Source organism: Macaca nemestrina, chromosome 1 (assembly GCF_043159975.1).
Source record: "Macaca nemestrina isolate mMacNem1 chromosome 1, mMacNem.hap1, whole genome shotgun sequence".
NCBI classification, from domain to species: domain Eukaryota; kingdom Metazoa; phylum Chordata; class Mammalia; order Primates; family Cercopithecidae; genus Macaca; species Macaca nemestrina.
In genome coordinates this window covers 189,294,011-189,314,843 of record NC_092125.1, presented here as the reverse complement: position 1 = coordinate 189,314,843, position 20,833 = coordinate 189,294,011, and the positions used below count along the sequence as shown (strand labels likewise).

Here is a 20,833-nt window from a genome sequence, read left to right as displayed (position 1 = left end):
AGTCACCCTATCTTGGCGGAGGTAATTGATTCTAATCATTGGAAGGCAGTAGGGTTGTCATTACACAATGGAGGGAACCAAGAGTGATCCACTTGGTACTTGAGCATTTATTGACACTGCCTTCCTATTTTGATGATATATGGACAAGTGCAACAACCGCAGTTTGAGAGGGGCATGGTGACCAGCCTGAGATCCCTCAGTGATGAGAGTCTGGGTCATGCCACAACTTAAGCTACCAAGATCAACAAATGCATTACCTGAGGGTAAGGGGAGCCTAGAATTGTTAGTAGAAAGGGAATAGAATAAGTTGCAGCCCTAAGACTAGCTGTAACAGTGGGATCTATAGTCTATTCTGAAAACCTTTCTCTTCCAAATTTTTCTTAGGAAGAGAGGCCTACCAAAATCCTTGAGGAGATGTTCTAGGAACTTATGTAAAGAAGTGAATCTGGCCAGCCTTGGTGGCTCACGCCTGTAATCCCAGCACTTTGGGAGGCCGAGGCAGGTGGATCACTTGAGGTCAGGAGTTCGATCTCAGCCTGGCCAACATGGTGAAACCCCATCTCTACTAAAAATACAAAATTAGCTAGGTGCGGTGGCACACTCCTGTAATCCCAGCTACTCAGGAGGCTGAGGCAGGAGAATTACTTGAATCTGGGGAGGTGGAGGTTGCAGTGAGCCGAGATCATGCCACTGCACTCCAGCCTGGGCGACTCCATCTCAGAAAAAAAAAAAAAAAGAAGTAAATCCAAGTGGCACCGGGGTAAATTGCAGTAGTCGCTGTGGTCTATTGACTAGATCCACCTTCAGGAAAAAAGGAATTATTTCACTAGTCACTGGGAGCGCTGCTTACAGCTAGGCCTCAGCTGTGTTAGCCTTGTTGAGGGACTGCTGTAGTTGCAGAAAAATTTCTTTGGCTAACATCCTTTCTCCTTCTAGGGGCCAACCAACACTAGGATAGAAAGATCCCAGCTCCCTCACCCCAATTCAAATAATTTTGAAAGACCACCCCAGCTCCAGAGCTTCCTGTAGGATTGGTTGAGGCCTTTGTTGGGACTGCATCACAGCTCAACTTCTCCCTCTGCACCAGTACTGCCTCCCTCACTTCCATTGGTGTTGATCCCAAGAACACTCTTTAAAAACTACTTGCACGCTAAACTTTGTCTCAGAATCTGCTTCCTGGGTAACACAACCTATGACAGTCAATAAACAAAACAAAATCATTGCTATGGTCTGAATGTCTGTGGCCCACCCCCCAAAATGTATACGTGGAAATCTAGTCTCCAGTGTGAGAATACTTGGAGGTGGGGCCTTTGGGGAGTGATTAGATCATGAAGGCTCAAGGAATGTGATTAGTGCCCTATAAAAGAAACCCCATCCACACCGGAAGACAGGGTGGGAAAAAAAAGATAAAAATAAAAAACAAAAAGCCGGAGAGATCCCTTGCCTCTTCTACCATCTGAGGACACGGTGAAAGATGGCTGTCCCTCTATAAACCAGGAAATGGGTCCTCACCAGAACCTGAACCCTCCAGCACCTTGATCTTGGCCTTCTCAGTCTCCACGATCATGAGAAATAAATTTCTATTGTTTATAAGCCGTCTGGTCTATGGTATTTTGTTATAGCAGCCCAAATAGACTAAGACAGTTTCTGTCCATGTTTAGCTTACTTTCTAAACATGGAGAGCCAGACAAAAACCACAAGTATAATAAATAAGTAAATCATTAGATATGTTAGAAGATAAGTTCTAAGAAAAAGAGAAAAAAGTAGAGTAGGGTAAGGAGATCAAGAGTGTCTGGGCATAGGAGTAGGCAGTGGTAGACAGGATGCAGTATTAAATCAGAGGTCAAGCTATACCTCACTGAGAAAATAATATTTGAGCAAAATTTAAAAGAGGTGAGAGAATTGAACAAGTGGGTATCTGGAGACATTACAGGTAAAGAGAAAAGCGAGAGCACAGACCCTAAGGCAGGAGTCAGTGTGTTTCAGGGGCCCCCAGCAGGCCAATGAGGCTGGAGTAGAGTGAGCAAGAAGGGGAATACAGTGATAGGAATAGAAATTAGAGAGGGAATGTGGGAATTGGGAGTGTCAGATTGTGTAGGCAATTTTATTTTTTTTGAGACGGAGTTCCACTCTTGTTGCCCAGGCTGGAGTGCAATGGCACAATCCCTGCTCACGGCAACCTCTGCCTCTCGGGTTCAAGCGATTCTCCTGACTCAGCCTCTTGAGTAGCTGGAACTACAGGCATGTGCCACCACGCCTGGCTAATTTTGTATTTTTAGTAGAGATGGGGTTTCTCCATGTTGGTCCGGCTGGTCTCGAACTCCCAACCTCAGGTGATCTGCCCGCCTTGGCCTCCCAAAGCGCTGGGATTACAGGCCTCAGCCACTGCGCCCAGCCTTTGTAGGCTATTTTAAAGACTATGAGCCATTTTAAAGATGATGGATTTTGCTTTGAATAAAATGAGAACTGTATACTATTCATCCTCCTCCAGGAAGCCCTCCCTGACTGTCTCTGGTTAGATTAGGTGCCTCCTCTGTACTCTCAGAGTCTCTTGGGCTTCCCCTGTAGTAGCACTTATCTATGGTAAATAATTGCTTCATTATCATCTGTGTTGCCTCCTCAATTGTGAGCTCCATGAGGACACACTGAAATTATGTTGATTATAGGGGATCTTTGTGAGGATATAGACAGAAATAAGAAAGTCAAGTCAAGATATATAGCCACACAGTTAGACTTCACAGAGATGAAAAAAAAAAAAAAAAAAACTTAGAGAACTAGAACTGGTTCAGGATACAGCATAGTTCTAGAAATTAGGTGGTTTCATTGCTGCCTCCGAATTGGGCATTCGTTGATCTCTACTCTTATGTTTCACTGTTATGGTCACGTAGTAGTCTGTCCTTGCTTCTATGCCAACACTTCCAGTCAATGAGTTTATCTTTCCAAGGAAAAAGATCTTATTGGTTTGACCACACCCTAGTCACTAACTCTATAGGTCAGAGATTTCTTGTTGAGCCACACCGGGGATTCTTGGTCAGCCAATAGATTGGCTGTCATTGGGTCTGATCTTCACCTTTTTTGTTTTTGTTTTTGTTTGAGACAAAGTTTTGCTCTTGTCACCCAGGCTGGAGTGCAATGGCGTGATCTTGGCTCACTAAAGTCTTCGCCTCCCAGGTTCAAGTGATTCTCCTGCTTCAGCCTCCCGAGCATCTGGGACTACAGGTGTGCACCAGCATGCCCAGCTAATTTTTTTGTATTTTTAGTAGAGACACACCAATTCTGGTTTCAACATGTTGGCCAGGCTGGTCTTGACCTCCTGACCTGAGGTGATGCACCCACCTTGGCCTCCCAAAGTGCTGGGATTACAGGTGCAACCTACCGCACCCAGCCAGGTCTTCATCCTTCATTAAGTTTGCTGTGGCCAGGGCGGTAAAGTTGCTTAACACCACATATGATCACCTATACATGTGGAAGCACCCAGGGCCCCTCCTCTTGGCCAAGAGCTGTAGACGTAGCAGCTACTCATCGGATAATAGATTCCTCTCCAGTACAGCTTAGCACAGTGATTGGCAAATAGGAAATATCAGTAAATCCATCAATCTTGTATAGAGTCCTCATCTCTCAAGGGCCCAGCACAGTCCCTGGCACACAGTAGACTAAAATAATTATTTTGGAATAGTAGGCCAGTGTGTCCAGACAGCATAGCACAGAAAGAAGCAACATAGAGTAGTGGCTATGCATGTGGATTCTGGTCATAGACTGCTTAAGTTCAAATTCCAGCTCTGCCACCTAGCAACCATATGACCTTAAGTAAGCTACTTAACTTACCTAACACTTAGTTCTTATGCCTGTAAATGAGGCCACGAATGGCCCCAACATCATAGGAGTGTTGGGTGCATTACATGAGACAATACACAGAGTACTTTTCTGCATTCCTGGCACATGGTGGCATCTCAATGGATAGTAGTGCCAGTGCTATTATTTTTGTGAGACTCGTGCTGATGAACATGGACCTCTAGGCCAAATACTAGTCTGGATGACACTATTCATCATACTATGCAGAGAGCTTCCTAAGGACACAACAATTCTGAGATGTGCAGGGCCATTGTCACTAGCAGACCCACTGTCTTCCCTGTGCCCTCACCCACCAGTTTATAAGTAACCTGGAGTTTATGGGTCATCCAGACAACCGTTGCTGAGTTTAACAAAGAAAGATATTAGGACCCAAACCTTTCTGGGTCCATAATAAATATCTTAGTTACTGGTCAACCCGCTGCTATACCCTTAATCTGAAGTGAGGTGGTATCCAGGCAGAGTATGGAGAGAGGGAGGCGGGGGCAATGACCATAGTCAAGGATTCTGTAAGTCATAACTCGGTTTCTATGCAAGTCAACTTTAATATATCCAGCATGGAGAAGCCGACTGGTCACCACTTCTAGGCACAAAAGGATCAATGAGAAGGTTGAGACAGAGACAGATGTTTGTGCATTTACATGAATATAGACACGTGTGAGGCTAGGGGCTCACTCAGTGCCGGGGCAAGCCCTAGCCCTACACCTTCTTGAGCCCCTCTTCAGGCTGGCATACAAACTGGGACTGAGACCAGATGGAAGGTGAGGCTCTTCTTTGGGACCTACTTAGTCAGGAAGGGCTCACAATGGAGGAGATGACAGGAAGGTTTGGGGAAAGGAATAGGAATACCTGCCTTGGTTTGGGGTGTATTGAGGGGTTGGAGGGGTGATAGGCACTGGGAAGGAATAGAGAGAACCAAGGGAAGATGGAGTCCCTGCTGCAAACTGAGCCCTCAGTAGACTGGGCAAGGAACAAGGAGACATCCCTTTTCCACCAGAGCACTGTAGTGGTCTGCGCTGTGGGCAGGAGCCTGAACAGCTTCCCTTCAGGGCTTTCTGGGGCAATATGGCCAGGCCTCCTAGTTCCCTCCAGGTGCTCCAACTGTGACAAAGCCTTCTATTCAGCCTGCCCACACAAGGAGCACCACACAGCTGTGCCAACTCCACCTTTACTGTGCACAGCACCTGTGACTTTGAGGCACACTTGTCAAGGGAGAAGTTTTTATCCAGGCAACCAATTGTCTCTTCCCCGACTAACTCAGTTTTGAATTTCCTTTGAGGAAATGGTGCCTCAGGCACCACCAGGGGGCACTAGGGCCTCTAGGCACCAGGGGCCAAGGAAAATGAAATCCCCTTTCGTGGAGGCCCCAAGTCCAGGTTCTGAGCCCCCTGCCGCAGTTCTCTCCAGCAGCACCTTGGCGCCGCAGACCAGGGAGGCCGCGTTGTTGGCTTATCTAATGAGAAATGAGAGGACTGGGCCAAAGAGCCCTATTTCTGTCCAGCCCTACACTACCTGCCATAAAATTAAATGATCACAATGAGTACATTAATTACCTGACACGAATGCTTTAACATAACAAAATTATTAGCCATTCTAGATTTAGTGTTTGTACAGCACTTTATATTTGCAAGGGCATTGCAATAACTTACGCTGCTGAGGGTGCGTTTCAGGCCCTGAACGACATCCTAAAGGGTTTCTTCTGGCCAGCCAGCTGTCTGGCCTCTCCACAGCTGGTCCCCTGCCCTTCTTGTCTTCACTGACTGCTTTTCTTCTCCAGCTGCTGCTTGGTGTCTCCTCCTTGCAGCTCCTTCATCTGTTCACTGAATCCCTTTTACCTTAGAGAGCCATGAGACAGTGCCTTCACTTGTGCCATGTTACCTACCTGATCCTGCGTCAGAATGAAAGGGCTCAAGGGCAGCAGCCGTGGGTGGGGTGGGTCTTGGTGCCCAGCAAGCCTCTTTCCTGTTCTGCTAGTTGTGGCTGCAAGTGTGGACGCGTGATGGACTCTACACACAGTAGGGGCTCTACTATGTAGGGGCTCCGAGTTTTGGACCTGCTGTTGCTCGAACTCCACAGGAACTGACTGCACATCCTGCCTCAGTTCATTTGTTGAGTACTCACTTTACCCACATGAGAGCGAGCCCTGGGTCCTTGGGGAGCATGGCATTGAGGAGACTCACTACCGTGCAGATTCGGTTCCAGACTGGATGGGATTTCATAGGAGACCACACTAGTAAAACTTGTTGCAGTTGGCTTGAGTGTGAAATCTGCTTCCCAGGCAGAGAGATCAAAGCCCAGTTGATGGATGTGTGTGTACCCAGCTCTCCTTGCTTGCTTTCATCTTCCTTCCAGAAAGAGGAGTAAACAGTCAGCTAGTGAGCACTGCAGGTGTTCCCTTGAGTGGAAAGGAATATCACTGACAGCACATGAGACCACCAATGAAGGTATCCATGAGGATACCAAAGGCCTCAAGGAGGATTAAAACGAAGGGCATTTGCAGCAGTAGTTCTAGAAGTTTAATGTAGGGGCATCTTTGGGGCAGCAGCCATTTGGCTGGAAGGCAGCTGGAGAGATGTATCCTGAAGCTGCATTTGTATAGCTCATATGATACAGATCAAATGTTTCCTAACATGTTTTTAGTCATACTTTATGGAAGCTGAGAAAACATCCATTTTTAACATGAAGTATATCATAGTGCATAGTATAGTGGTTAAGAGCAGAATCAAGAGGTGGATTGCTTGGTTTTAAATGCCACCTTCATCATTAACCAGCTAGGTGACTCCAGGCAAGGGCTTTAGCTTCTTTGTGCCTCAATCTCCTCATCTATAAAATGTGGATAACTGTAGTGTCTGCATCAGACTTGCCGTTAGGATTAAGTGAGTTAATCCACATAAGCCATTTAGCGTGTCATAAGTGCTCATTAAGAGTTAGCTGTTATTATTTATTGGGAGAGACTTGGAAGGGCCTGGTATTTGGGAGTAAATTTCCAAGTCATTCAAAGTGAAGGAGATAGGGAGATGGATTCAAGATTTAGGCTAACAGGGGGGTGTGCTGTGGGGTATTGAGGAGCCTCCTAGTAAGGTCCAGAGAATTCCACCTCTAAAGGGGTCTTGGAGGGGAAAGAGCTGTGTTCCAGGTGATCAAAAACCCTCAGTCTTTCTGTGTGCCTCAAGTTTGGGGATTGGGGGCTCCCCAACAACCCCTTTGGCTGGACTAGATGTTGCACCGAGCGGTAGTGAGGAAAATGAAGCATCCTCTTGCTTTTCCAGGCATAGTCTGGGGGACTCTCTCTAGTCCAGGACACAGCCCCCCTCAGGTCAGCTGGACTGGAAGGCCCTACTCCTCCTGCCCACCCTCACTGCCCTCCAGGCTCTCTGCCTCCTAGAGACTTTGAAACAGTGGCTTCACCAAGGGAGGGGACATCTAGGTTCCTGGCCCTGACCCAGTGGGGAAATGGAGTAGAAATGAGCCAGGCATGCAAGGAAACCTGGTCCCTGGTGAGGTCCTGGTAAGTCCCAGGCCCACAGGCTGAGCGTCCTGGGGCATGTAGTGCCACATCTCCCTCTTCAGTGAAACAAGAGGCTCTCACAGAGTTCCTCTGAAAGCCTCTTTCATCAACAAGTTCATTTGTGATTCTGTGTCTTCTTGTGGTGACCACCAGGAAAATGAGAGAGCAGAGCTGCATTCTAGGGTTTTGCTATGACTCTTCTAGGCCCAATCTTAAAACTGAGATGATCACTCCAAGCCCCAGCGCCCCCTCCTACACTCCAGACTCAGAGTAAGCTCATTCACCAGGCAAGTGCAAAAAGACCCAGAGGATCTGCCCAGCCAAGAAGGTATGTATTTCCTCCTTGGAACAGCATTTTCAGGAAGACTCTAGATTAAGAATCAGAAAGCCAATGGGAAAACTTCTCACCTTATTATTTGAGGCAATCCTTTTGCCTAGAGGTCTTCAAAGGTGATTCCTTAGGTCAGGAAGAAAATAGTAGAACTACAATTTATGTGTAGTTTTAATGTTAAAATAATGAGCTTTGCTGATATTTTACATGAACATTGAGATGGGCATCTTCACTTGTTAAGTCATTTGGTCACCTGTCATGTAGGGGACATGACGCACACTGAAGGCAGTTGGAGACCTCAACAATATAAGGGTTGACAGTGGTGACTATGATATGTTGCAGTTAACATGTGCCTAGTTAAGCGATTTGCTGATTGTGTTAACCAGTTTTAGCTAAACATGTTCATAGAATGAACCGATGGTTTAAAAAGATTCCTGCAGATCGGGCATGGTGGCCCACACCTATAATCCTACCACTTTGGGAGGCTGAGGCGGGTGGATCACCTGAGGTCAGGAGTTCGAGACCAGCCTGGCCAACATGGTGAAACCTCGTCTCTAATAAAAATACAAAAATTAACCTGGCGTGGTGGAAGGCGCCTGTAATCTCAGCTACTCGGGAGGCTGAGGCAAGAGAATTGCTTGAACCTGGGAGGCAGAGGTTGCAGTGAGCCGAGATTGCACCATTGCACCCCAGCCTGAGCAACAAGAGGGAAACTCCGTCTTAAAAAAGAAAAGAAAATAAAAGATTTCTGCAAAGAAAATATGACTTGAAAATAATAGAAAATTCAAACACAAGCCATCACTTCTACTCTTAGTAGGAGCTGTTAGCCAGATGATCAGATATAGTCAATTATAAGCTAATCAGATCTGAAAAGAAGTCAGCAAAAACTTTTTGAAATGATTAAGAAGAGTATTTGAAACATCGATATACATACATTATAATGAATTCCACCCTAAGCATATATCGTACCATAAGACATTAGCTGATATTTGGTCTGTGCTGTCATTTTTTAACTATGAAAACTTACACAAGTTTCTTAAAATTATCTGAACTCTGCTTCGCTATAACTATAGATCATTATAGGGTTGTTATAAGAATTACACTAAAAATTTTAAATGTCTGCCACATTGTGGGCCCTTAATAAGTGGCTATATTATTACACATAAAGATATTGCTGAGCAGAAATAATAGGATTAAAAAATTAATAAGATAAACAACATTTTGGCACAAAATTTAAGTGCCTTGAAAGTACCAACTCACTTGAAAATTGCTATGCTGATTAAAATTGACCACTTGGCCATTCGTTGAAAATCACCACCCTGGGCTTTAGGCTAAGTGCTGAGGATAGAGAGATGAATTTGTCATAGACTCTGGAGACTAGAATTTGGAGCTGGCTTAGTTTAGATGACTATAACAGCTTCCTGCCTAGTCTCCCTGCCTGCATTGTCCCTCACTATTCCCTGGCTCCAGCTTCCACCATCATGTGACTGACAAACCAGTCTTCTTCATCATTTTCATCATTCATTTCCATGCCTGAAAACCTTCAATACCTCTCTTGTGCTATCACCTCTTCATTTGCTATACATCTTATATTATTCAGTAATCTTTATTCCAGTTAGTCTTCTTGTCTCAGCTGAAACTGTTATAGTTAGTACTTAGAACTTATAGATAAGGTTGCCTTTGAGAAAATTTAACTTAATCAACAGGTGATGAAAGGAGTCCAACCTCTCTGAGGCTCTTGGGAACAGCTTCTTGACTACTAGTGAGTAGTATTAACATATCTAAGGAAAGAAAGATGTGGTCTGCAATGCAACTTGGAATAGAGGAAAGCCAGAGAGGTAAACTTTAGCTGGATGCACCCAACATTATCTTGGGACAAAGACATTGGAAATAGGGGAACCTATTCCTTCAGGGCTATTTGTTTCTTCTGGCTGGTGAGAGGTCCTGCTTTATATCTGTTCTATTTATCTGGTTAAGATACTTAGCATTCTTCTCATCTTTGATCCCCTGGATGAAATACTCTCTTTTTATTATGAGTTGTGAGAATGACATGAGGGTACTTACTAGTTTACTAATTCTACCTTCCAGGTACTCACAGACTGAGGTGAGGTGCCTCTGCTAAGATGTTATACATTCTGGTCAATGGAAAATTACATCTCCATTGTGACTTAATCAGCTGGTACTCTGGTTTACACTTTTGAATTTATTCTTTGTGAGTCTGATTATCTAAGTCTCATAACCTCAGTTTATGTGAATCTGATAGTTAAGTAAAGGTTTTAGTGAAAAAGATGTAATTATGGACCAAGAGAAAATATAGAACATTTTTTAAATCTTGTGGTTGAAATGCTTCTTTTAAGTAGGACATAAAATCTAGAAGCTGTAGAGGAAAAAAATTAAAATTTAAAACTATGTAATAAAAAATACTATAAACAAATTTGAAAGACATGATAGACTGGGATCACATATTTGCGACATACATAATAAATAAAGGATTAGTAACTATAATATATGAAAAGAACCTAATAATGAATAAGGAAAGGCCAACCTGAAAGAAAAACAGGCAAAGGGTATGAATTAGAAAAGTCACAGAAAATATGTTTGATATTAATATGTCTAATAAACATTTGAAAAATAGTTCAAGTTCACTTTTAACTAAAGAAATGAAATTAAATTAGCGGTGATATGCCCCTTCCACAAGATTGATGTAATTTTAAAAAGATATATGACAGGGTATCTTAGTTTGGGCTGCTGTAACAAAGTACCATAGACTGGGTGGCTTATAAACAACAGGAATTTATTTCTCAAAGATCTGGAGGCTGGGAAGCCTGAGATCACGGTTCTGGTGAGGGGCTTGCAGACAACACAGTTGCACACAGCCAGCTCTTCTGGGTTGCAGACAGTGGACTTCTTGTATCCTCACGTGGTTGAAAGAGGACAAGAGAGCTCTCTAGGGTCTCTTTTGTAAATGACCTAATTAACTCCTGAAGGCCCTACCTCCTGATACCCGCACGTTGGCGGTTCGAATTTCGGCATATGAATCTGGAGGGGACATAAACATTCACTCCATAATGGAGAGGTGTGTCACTGCTATTCAACTGAAAAATTGATCATGTTTTTAATACAATCGATGAGGGTGTGGGGAAACAGATATTTTCAAATACTGCTAATGGGATATACCTTGGTACAGCTTCTTTTGGAGCATTTATCAGACTGTGCCTCTTGCTATTGTATTTGAAGGGCAATTTGGCTAAGAACAAAATTCATAGACTTTATTTTCTTCCTCTCAGAACTTCCAAGTCATTGTCCTGTTGTTTTTCGGACGTTGCTTTCGTTCTTTTACCCCAGTAGCTTCATTCATCTCAGTTGGTTCAACTTAAGTATTTTTTCCCCCAGAAAAGAATCTTATGCCCTTTATTCCCTATATTCTCACTTGTTTGAGAATGTCTGTCTTTGGCTTGTATACATAAATGACAACTTGACCAGATATAGTATTCTTGGGCTCACTCCATGTCTCCTGAAACTGCAGTCATTGAATGTTGCTGTGAAGTCTGAGGGCCAACCTGATTCTTCCTTCTTTTAGGTGACTTGCTTTTTCTGCTTGGATGACTGAGGAGTTCCTTTTTCATTCTTAAAGCTGAATAACTTAATCAGGACAGACCTTGGTTTCAATTATGCATTATCTGTTTTTCTTGGAGCACAGTATATTCTTTTAATGTAGAGATTCAGTTCTCCATGGTTCTTCACATCAGAAAAGTTTCTTCTGTTATATATTAAAACATTCTCCTACCTCAGCCTCCCAAGAAGCTGGGACTACAGGCACCCACCACCACACCCGGCTAATTTTTTGTATTTTTTAGTAGAGACAGGGTTTCGCTGTGTTAGCCAGGATGGCCTTGATCTCTCCTGACCTCGTGATCTGCCCACCTCGGCCTCCCAAAGTGCTGGGATTACAGGCGTGAGCCACCATGCCCGGCCTTAAATGATCTCTTTAGAGTACATTGCTGGAAGTAGGATTACTATGTCAAGAGGTACACACATTTTATATTATGTTACCCATAGCCAAACTATTTCTAGAAAGGTGGTTCACACTTATACTCTCAACAAAAGGGCAGGTGAGTCCTCATTTTCCTCACCTACAGTGGATTTGGTCAATCTTCCTAGTCTTCTCCAACCTATAAGTAAAATATGATAGTTCATTGTTTTATTTATATTTTTTCTTTAGGCTATTAGCCATTTGTAGTTCTTAATTTGGGAATTGTCCATCATGCAATTTCATCATTTTCTATTGGGTTGTTAGTTTTTTCTTGTTCATTTATGATCAAATTGGATGTATGTTATTAGCTCTTTTAAATTAAATATTATAAACATTTTCTCTATTTGTTATTTGTCTTTCAGTCTTATTTATGGTCTTTCTTGCTAGGCAGGATATGCATATTTGTATGTAGTTAATATTTTCCCTTTATGGCTTCTGGGTTTTGGGATATGTTTTGAGAGACCTTCTTCACCTCCAAGACTATGCAAATATTTGCCCATGTTTTCTTCAAGTATTTTTATGGTTTTATGTTTTTCTCTAGGTCTAAAGAGTGAGGTAGGGATGCAGCTTTATTTTTTTCCAAACGACTGGCCAGTTATTCCAAAATCATCTGCTGAATTATTCAATGTATCTCCACTGATAACATTTAGTGATTATTTATCATGCGCCAGACACTTACTAAATCCCCTGCATACCTAATCTAGTTTAATCTTTACATCAAGTAGTGACAAAACAAGATTTTCATTTATAGCACACATGTGCAGATTTTGTCTTTAATGGAGAAAATAGATTGGCAGGGTATAGATAGATAGATAACAGGGGATTTATTATGGGAATCAGCTGACGCAATTATGGAAGCCAGGAAGTCCCACAACATGCCCCCCACAAGCTGTAGATCCTAGGAAGCTGGTGGTGTAATATATCTGAGTTCAAGGCCCGAGAACTGAGAGAGCCAATGGTGTAAGTCCTGGAGTCAGAAGGCCCAAGAACCTAGAACTCTGATGTCTGAGGGCAGGAGAAGGTAGGTGTTCCAGTCAAGAAGAAAGAAAGTGAATCCACCCTTCCTCCATCTTTTCGTTCCATCTGAGCCCTCAATGATTGGATGATGCCAGCCCACATTGGTGAGGGTAGATAATCTTTACTCAGTCTACTGATTCAAATGCTAATCTCTTCCAGAAACAGTCTCATACCCAGAAATAATGTTTTACCAGCTATCTGAGCATCCCTTAGCCCAGTCAAGTTGACATATAAAATTAACCGTTGCAATTGGGGAAAGAATGATTGCAGAAGACCCATTATTTATGTCATCCAGGCAAGAGGCTCCTTTGAAGCTCTGTATTCTAACACCTTACTGTGTATGGCACATAGTAGGTAACAAGTGGAATGAAACTTGTCCATGAAAAATGATGGTGACTTGAACGGAGGTTGGGAGCGGTGGCAGTAGAGATGGAAAAAAGTGAAAAAATTTGAGAAATAACTTGAAGACAGAATTAACAGGTCTTCATGATTATTTAAATATGGCGAGATATGAGAGCAGGAAATGTCAAAGATGGCTCAGATTTCTGGCAGAGATAGATTTAATGGAATATTGATGAGTTTACTTTTGAACAGGCTGAGTTGAAGGTACCTTGGAGATATCCATTTGAAGAAGTCAGGTAAGCACTTAGATGTATCAGTCCAGAACTCCAACAACAAGGTATAAGTTTGAGGAGCATATGCATGTTGATAGTAACTGAAGCCATAGGAAAAGTTAAAATTACTTCAGGAAGGGATATTGAATGAAAAGAGAAGCACTCCTAGGACAGATCCCTGAAAAACTCTCCTACTTAAAGGTTTAATAGAACATGAAGGAGGAGTCAGTAAAAATGTTTGCAAAAGGGCAGCCAGAGAAATAAGAGGAATTGGGTGAGTGTGGTGTTTTAGAAGACCAGAAAAAGAATAATTAAGGAGAGAGTTCAGGGTAATTCTAACAGAGCAAATGAAATGATGGGCCATGAACTGTAAGCTTGACAAATGGGGAAGTGAAGACAAACAAGGAGTAATAGAAAGAAAGGGCCAATAAACTGCTATTCAAATGAAAGTGAAGAATAGTTGCAGTTGGACTAGCTTAATAATGAGCTGGGACCAGGCACAGTGGCTCACACCTGTAATCCCAGCACTTTGGGAGGCTGAGGTGGGCGGATCACGAGGTCAGGAGATCGAGACCATTCTGGCTAACGTGGTGAAACCCCATCTCTACTAAAAAAATACAAAAAATTAGCCAGGCGTGGTGGTGGGCACCTGTAGTCCCAGCTACTTGGGAGGCTGAGGCAGGAGAATGGTGTGAACCAGGGAGGCGGAGCTTGCAGTGAGCCGAGATCGTGCCACTGCACTCCAGCCTGGGTGACAGAGTGAGACTCCATCTCAAAAAAATAAAATAAAATAAAATAAAAAATAAAAACATAATTAACTGGAAGCATAGGTGTTTGTGGTCAGAAAGTAGACTATCTGAATTAGTGATTTTAGAAGTAGAGAGAGTTTTAGGTCATGATGACAAGATCGAGGGAGTGACTGTGAGGGTGGGTGGTTGAATAGCATTGTAGGAGGACATGGGAGATACTGTGGATCTCTCTCGAGGACTCTGAAGTCACTTAGGATGATGGCAGTACTCATGGCACAAGAGAAGACAGTAAGCCAAGTGCCACTGTCTTCCGTGAGGTAGGAAGATTACAGTTACCAATCACAGAGAGAGTAGCAGGGGTTTTCACAAAAGGGTGGAAAAGCCGTGGACTCTGAGTAGCCCTGGGAAGCATCCTCATCTCCTGACAGTACATAGGTGTGAGAATATGAGCGGATCTCTCTTGAGGGAGCTGCAGGGTAAGTGGTGTAGAGAGAGCCAGGTTTAGATAAAGCATCAGGTGGAAGGAACATTCAGAGGAAAGTGTTTGAGGGCGTAGGAGAGTTGAAATTCCAAAGGGCAAATGGAAGGTTTTGGCAGGGAGAGAAGAGAGGGATTGGATACTTCCACACTTAGGGAAGTATGTAGCATTTTAGGAATGATAGTTCATATAGGACAAATATGGGAAGAGACAAGGTATCTATATTTGGAGTTTTGACCTATGAAAATAGGAATGAAACTTGATAGGTTTAGTCTCACTTAGCCCTCAGAGAAGAGTGGACACAAGGGCTTAACAAAAGTCAGCTGTGGTCTGGAAAGTCCTGCAAACATTTATTTTCACACAGAGATATGATTAGTCATAGGAGATGCAGCAGAGGTTAATAGTAGAGAACAAAAAACTTGAAGTTCAAGGTTCTTTGAGGAGAGGGATGAACAGTGGCTCTAAGAAGATTGGATTAGACCCAGGATTCACTGGTACCCTGTTTAATCAAGGCTTGGAGGTCTTGATGTTTGTAGCTTGGGACAAGGTAGGTGTGAAAGGGACTGAAGAGTGGCCCAGGAGTGCTTCAGCAGCACATACACTAAAATTGGAATGATACAGAGATTAGCATGGCCCCCTGCACAAGAATGACACAAACATTTGTGAAACCTTTCATATTTTAAAAAAAAAAAAAAAAAGGGCCTTTTCTTTCTTTCTTTCTTTCTTTCTTTCTTTCTTTCTTTCTTTCTTTCTTTCTTTCTTTCTTTCTTTCTTTCTTTCTTTCTTTCTTTCTTTTTCTTTTTCTTTTTTTTTTTTTTTGAGACGAAGTCTTGCTCTGTAGCCCAGGCTGGAATGCAGTGGCACAATCTTGACTCACTGCAACCTCTGCCTCCCAGGTCAAGCAATTCTCCTGCCTCAGCCTCACGAGTAGCTGGGATTACAGGCATGCTCCACGATGCCCAGCTAATTTTTTTTTGTATTTTTTTAGTAGAGATAGGGTTTCACCATATTGGCCAGGCTGGTCTTGAACTTCTGCCTCAGCCTCCCAAAGTGCTGGGATTACAGGCGTGAGCCACCATGCCTGGCCAAAGAATGGCCTTTTCTTGCTCCTAGATCTATAGGTGCAGATATAGTTTAGAACTTCATGTATCTGTTATATTACAAGTTTTATTTTTACTCCTCAAGTATAGAAATAACATCTAAACTATTATTTTTAAATATTTGCACTTGTTCTTACAGGTTAAATATTTAATTATTTGGGCCATTTCCCCCAAATTTCACTCTTATTTTAGCATATTCTATATTTGCTTAATTTTTAATTTAAGTAATTATTTTTATTAAGTTAATGTCAACACTAAAAATTGGTTTTGAGTTGGTATAGTGATAGAATTCAGAAGTCTTAACAAAACTGAAAGTTGTCACATTTCAGGAGGTAAAGTATAAAGCTTAGTTTTTAATTTGTCCTTTCCTTGCCAACACCTTATAGAATCAATAGAAAATACATTAGCAGAACGAGGCCAGTATCATACACAGTGCACTTTCCTCACCACCCTTAGCTCCTTGTAACTTCTTGCTTCACTGAATTTCTGAGAACCTTTTTGTCTCTAATACTCACTTGGTAATTTTTGTGGATATATTCCATTCTTTTCTCTCTGTGGAAGCTCTTTGTTTTTTACCTACATATAATCAGTTTAAGATGCCTATTTTTCCCCATTTTAACAGCTCTGAAATGGGAATGCATCTTATAATCTAAACTATCTTTGATTTGATAACATATAGTACTTTGTATCACTCCCCCAAACAGCCTAGTATAATTCCCAACACACAGTAAGCACTGAACAAATGTTTGTTTATTGGTTGATTATATGTACATTAAGAAGAGGTCATATAATTCGAATTATTACTTAAATACAAATGTTAACCTGACTTCTAGCACATCCTCGAACTCTTAAGGTTCATAAGTTTTTAATTCAATAAAATGTGAGATTATTTCAAAAAAGAGGAAACAGGCCAGGCGTGGTGGCTCATGCCTGTAATCCTAGCACTTTGGGAGGCTGAGGTGGGTGGATCACCTGAAGTCAGGAGTTCAAGACCAGCCTGGCCAACATGGCCAAACCTCTACTAAAAATACAAAATTAGCCGGACGTGGTGGCAAATTCCTGTAATCCCAGCTACTTGGGAGGCTGAGGCAGGAGAACTGCTTGAATCTGGGTGGCAGAGGTTGCCGTGAGCCAAGATCATGCCACTGTACTCCAGCCTGGGCAACAGAGCGAGACTCCATAAAAAAAAAAAAAAAAAAAAAAAGTAGGCCGGGCGCGGTGGCTCAAGCCTGTAATCCCAGCACTTTGGGAGGCCGAGACGGGCAGATCACAAGGTCAGGAGATCGAGACCATCCTGGCTAACATGGTGAAACCCCGTCTCTACTAAAAATACAAAAAAAAAAAAAAACTAGCCGGGCGAGGTGGCGGGTGCCTGTAGTCCCAGCTACTCGGGAGGCTGAGGCAGGAGAATGGCGTAAACCCGGGAGGCGGAGCTTGCAGTGAGCTGAGATCCGGCCACTGCACTCCAGCCTGGGCGACAGAGCGAGACTCCGTCTCAAAAAAAAAAAAAAAAAGGAAACAAATAAGGAAAATGTAATTATTTGCCTTCTTTTATAATATTTAAAAATGGATTTAATATTTAAAAGGCATTCCGTAATGATACCTACCTTACTTTTATGTAAAATTTGTCACACACAAAAAAATTCCTATAACATAGGAAGAAAAATCTGTTAGAAGAGAGAAAGTATATGATTTACCTGAGTTCTACAACTAGTCAATGTCTTGGCTTCTTGCTTGTAGTACTTGTTCTTTTTACTAGACTCTGTTGTTCCATGGAAAGGCAGATATACAAAATGCCTTCTTAAATGCAACCCATTTTTGCAGAGTGTTTTTAAAAAGTGATTGCCATCAAGTGAAATTCTAACTGCATATGTGCTGCTGCATTCATTTCTTTCTAGTCTTCAAAAGAAAGGCATGGAAAAGATACGACAGAGCTGAAGTATAATGCTTATTAGGTGTCGTTCAATGAGGAGGGCAGTAAAAAGTGAAACTAGTATTATTGCATAATAAAGAGCACCTTATTTAGCTCTTGGGAAAGATTGAAGGATATTTACTGCAAAAATGCAATTTTCACGAACTTTGAAGGAATCATCACAAGAGTCAACCCATTTTCCAACTTAGAACCTTTAAGTCATTCCCATGATGTGTTTCTATTCCTTTATTTCACGTGGTTCCTCTGCAATTTCTCTTTCGTGCCACTCCATTGCTTAGCTTCTATTCGACTTTTGGAGGAATTTTCACTTCTACATTTCTACATATTGATTTCTGGGCTCTCCTTAGGTTAGGTTACCCCTTTCCTGCTTTTATTTTTGTTGCAATGATATCTTTTTTTTTTTTTTTTTTTTTTTTGAGACGGAGTCTTGCTCCATCACCAGGCTGGAGTGCAGTGGCCCAATCTCAGTTCACTGCAACTTCCGCCTCCCGAGTTCAAGCGATTCTCCTCCCTCAGCCTCCCGAGTAGCTGGGATTACAGGCATGTGCCACTATGCCCAGCTAGTTTTTTTAGTTTTTTTTTTTTTTTTTTTTTTTTTTAATTAGAGACAGGGTTTCACTATGTTGGCCAGGATGGTCTCGATCTCTTGTCCTCAGGTGATCCGCCCATCTCGGCCTCCCAAAGTACTGGGATTACAGGCATGAGCCACTGCGCCCGGCCAGATCTTCCTTTTTCAATTGTTTCTTTACATTTAGTTAGTTAGTTTTGCTTTTTTAGCCATGTTAACTTTTTGAGAAGGTTCCTTGATCTGAGTTTCAACTATTTTATCTGTGAAATATGGATGAAAATGCCTACCTATCAGGGTTTTTTTTTTTTTTGTGAAAATTAAGTGACACCACTTACTTAAAAGTGGCTAGTGGAATACCTGCTTCATTTTATAGTTGGCTCTGCATAAAATATTATTCAGTTCAGGCCGGGCACTGTGGCTCACGCCTGTAATCTCAACACTCTGGGAGGCCGAGGCGGGTGGATCACCTGAGGTTGGGAGTTCAAGACCAGCCTGATCAACATGGAAAAACCCCATCTCTACTAAAAATACAAAATTAGCCAGGCAAGGTGGTGCGTGCCTGTAATCCCAGGTACTCAGGAGGCTGAGGCAGGAGAATTGCTTGAACCTGGTAGGTGGAGGTTGCCATGAGACGAGATCGCACCATTGCGCTCCAGCCTGGGCAACAAGAGTGAGACTCTATCTCAAAAAAAAAAGAAAAAAAATTCAGTTCAGTACATCCCTTCAACGTGAACTCACTTTAATTCCTTGCCATGCTCTTGTATTAAATGTTATTGCCCATAATTTACTTAAATTTTCCAAATTCATGTAATCTTCTTGTAGGCCAGCCATGTAACTTATCTGGACACTTTGAGAGTGTAAAGGGGCAGGCACCATCAATTATTATGTTAAGACAACAGGTGTAAATTGGGACTGTCTTAGGCAAATTAGAATGTAGCCTATCAGCCCTCTCCTGACTACAGTAGACTCTGCTTTCTACCTTGGAATTACTTTCACGGCGCCCTTTTCAGGACCCCGTTTCTTTTCTAACCTCCTCGTTGAGTATACATTTTCCCCTTTGTCATTACCACCACCAGTACCTATGCTTGGAACTGCATATGTTTACTTTCTAAACCACCCAGTCTCCTTCACCAACTTCTCCGTTTCCATCAAAGACTAGACCACACTTCAGAGTTTATCTGATTTTCCGTATTCCTTCAAGTCTCATATCCAGTCAATTGGCAGTTTGTTTATTTAATTCTATAACTCTTTATTGAGCATTTACTTTGTGCCAGATACCAAGTGAAGTGCTAGGGATAAAACCACAAATAAGATATAATCCAACTTTGGGAGGCTGAGGTGGGAGGATCACTTGAACCCTGTAGGTGGAGGTTGCAGTGAACCAAGATCGAGCCACTGCATTCCAGCCTGGGCAACAAAGTGAGACCTTATTTCAAAGAAAAGAAAGAAAGAAAGAGAAAGAGAGAGAGAGAGAGAAAGAGAGAGAGAAAGAGAGAAAGAAGGAAGGAAGGAAGGAAAAGGAAAGGAAAGGAGGAAGGAGAAAGAAAGGAAGGAAGGACAGAAAGAAGGAAGAGAAAAAAGAGAAAGAGAGTTAAACGTGTAAAGAAATAATTACAATACAGGGTAAGTGCAAAAAGAGAGTCTTTGGTATATTGGTGATGCTAACATGGAAGTTATCAACTCTGCTTGGGGTGGTTCCAGGAAGGTTTTGCAGAAATAAAGACAAACTCTACCTGTAGCTGATTGTGTGAATTAATAAACATGTTATTACCTACTATATGCTAGATACTATGTTATGTACCAGGAATGCACTGATAAGCAAGATAGGCATGGGTCCTGTCTCTCTGGAGTTTATAGACTATTAGGGAAGACAGACAGTATAAAAGCAAAGGGTGTTAAAAAGGAGAAGAGGCCAGGCGCAGTGGCTCAAGCCTGTAATCCCAGCACTTTGGGAGGCCGAGACGGGCGGATCACGAGGTCAGGAGATCGAGACCATCCTGGGTAACACAGTGAAACCCCGTCTCTACTAAAAATACAAAAACTTAGCCGGGCGAGGTGGCAGGCGCCTGTAGTCCCAGCTACTCGGGAGGCTGAGGCAGGAGAATGGCGTGAACCCGGGAGGCGGAGCTTGCAGTGAGCTGAGATCCGGCCACTGCACTCCAGCCTGGGTGACAGAGCGAGACTCCGTCTCAAAAAAAAAAAAAAAAAAAAAAAAAAGGAGAAGAAAGGATGAGGCATCCTGTGAACATACAAAGAGGGAACTAGCCAACTCCGCTTCCAGTTCCAGAACAGTTAAGCTGAAACCTGAAAAGATGACTAGGATTAGCTAGGTAGCTATTAAAATAGGTGGAGGTAGGGATTGATAGAAGAGGGAGAGAGCAAAGTCTTAAGGTGAGAGCATGCAAAGCACTGAAGCATTGAGAGAAGACCAATATGGCTGGAGAGCAGAGAGAAGTGGAAATGTAGGTAGATGTCAGAAAATACAAGACCTTGTGGATCACATTAAAGATTTTAGGAATTTATCCAAAGGTCAATGGGAAGCCTTTTTATTTATTTATTTATTTATTTAGGACGGAGTCTAGCTCAGTCGCCCAGGCTGGAGTGCAGTGGCGCCATCTCCGCTCACTGCAAGCTCCGCATCCCGAGTTCACGC

General features: G+C 42.6%; 1 protein-coding gene and 1 pseudogene across 2 annotated transcripts in view; both read left to right on the top strand.

Annotated features, from left to right (window-relative positions):
- LOC105494910 (ring finger protein 220) overlaps nt 1-20,833 on the top strand; it is a 300,901-nt gene that overhangs the window by 17,824 nt on the left and 262,244 nt on the right. The window lies entirely within an intron of this gene.
- On the top strand, nt 15,161-15,261 carry LOC139360474 (U6 spliceosomal RNA; annotated as a pseudogene).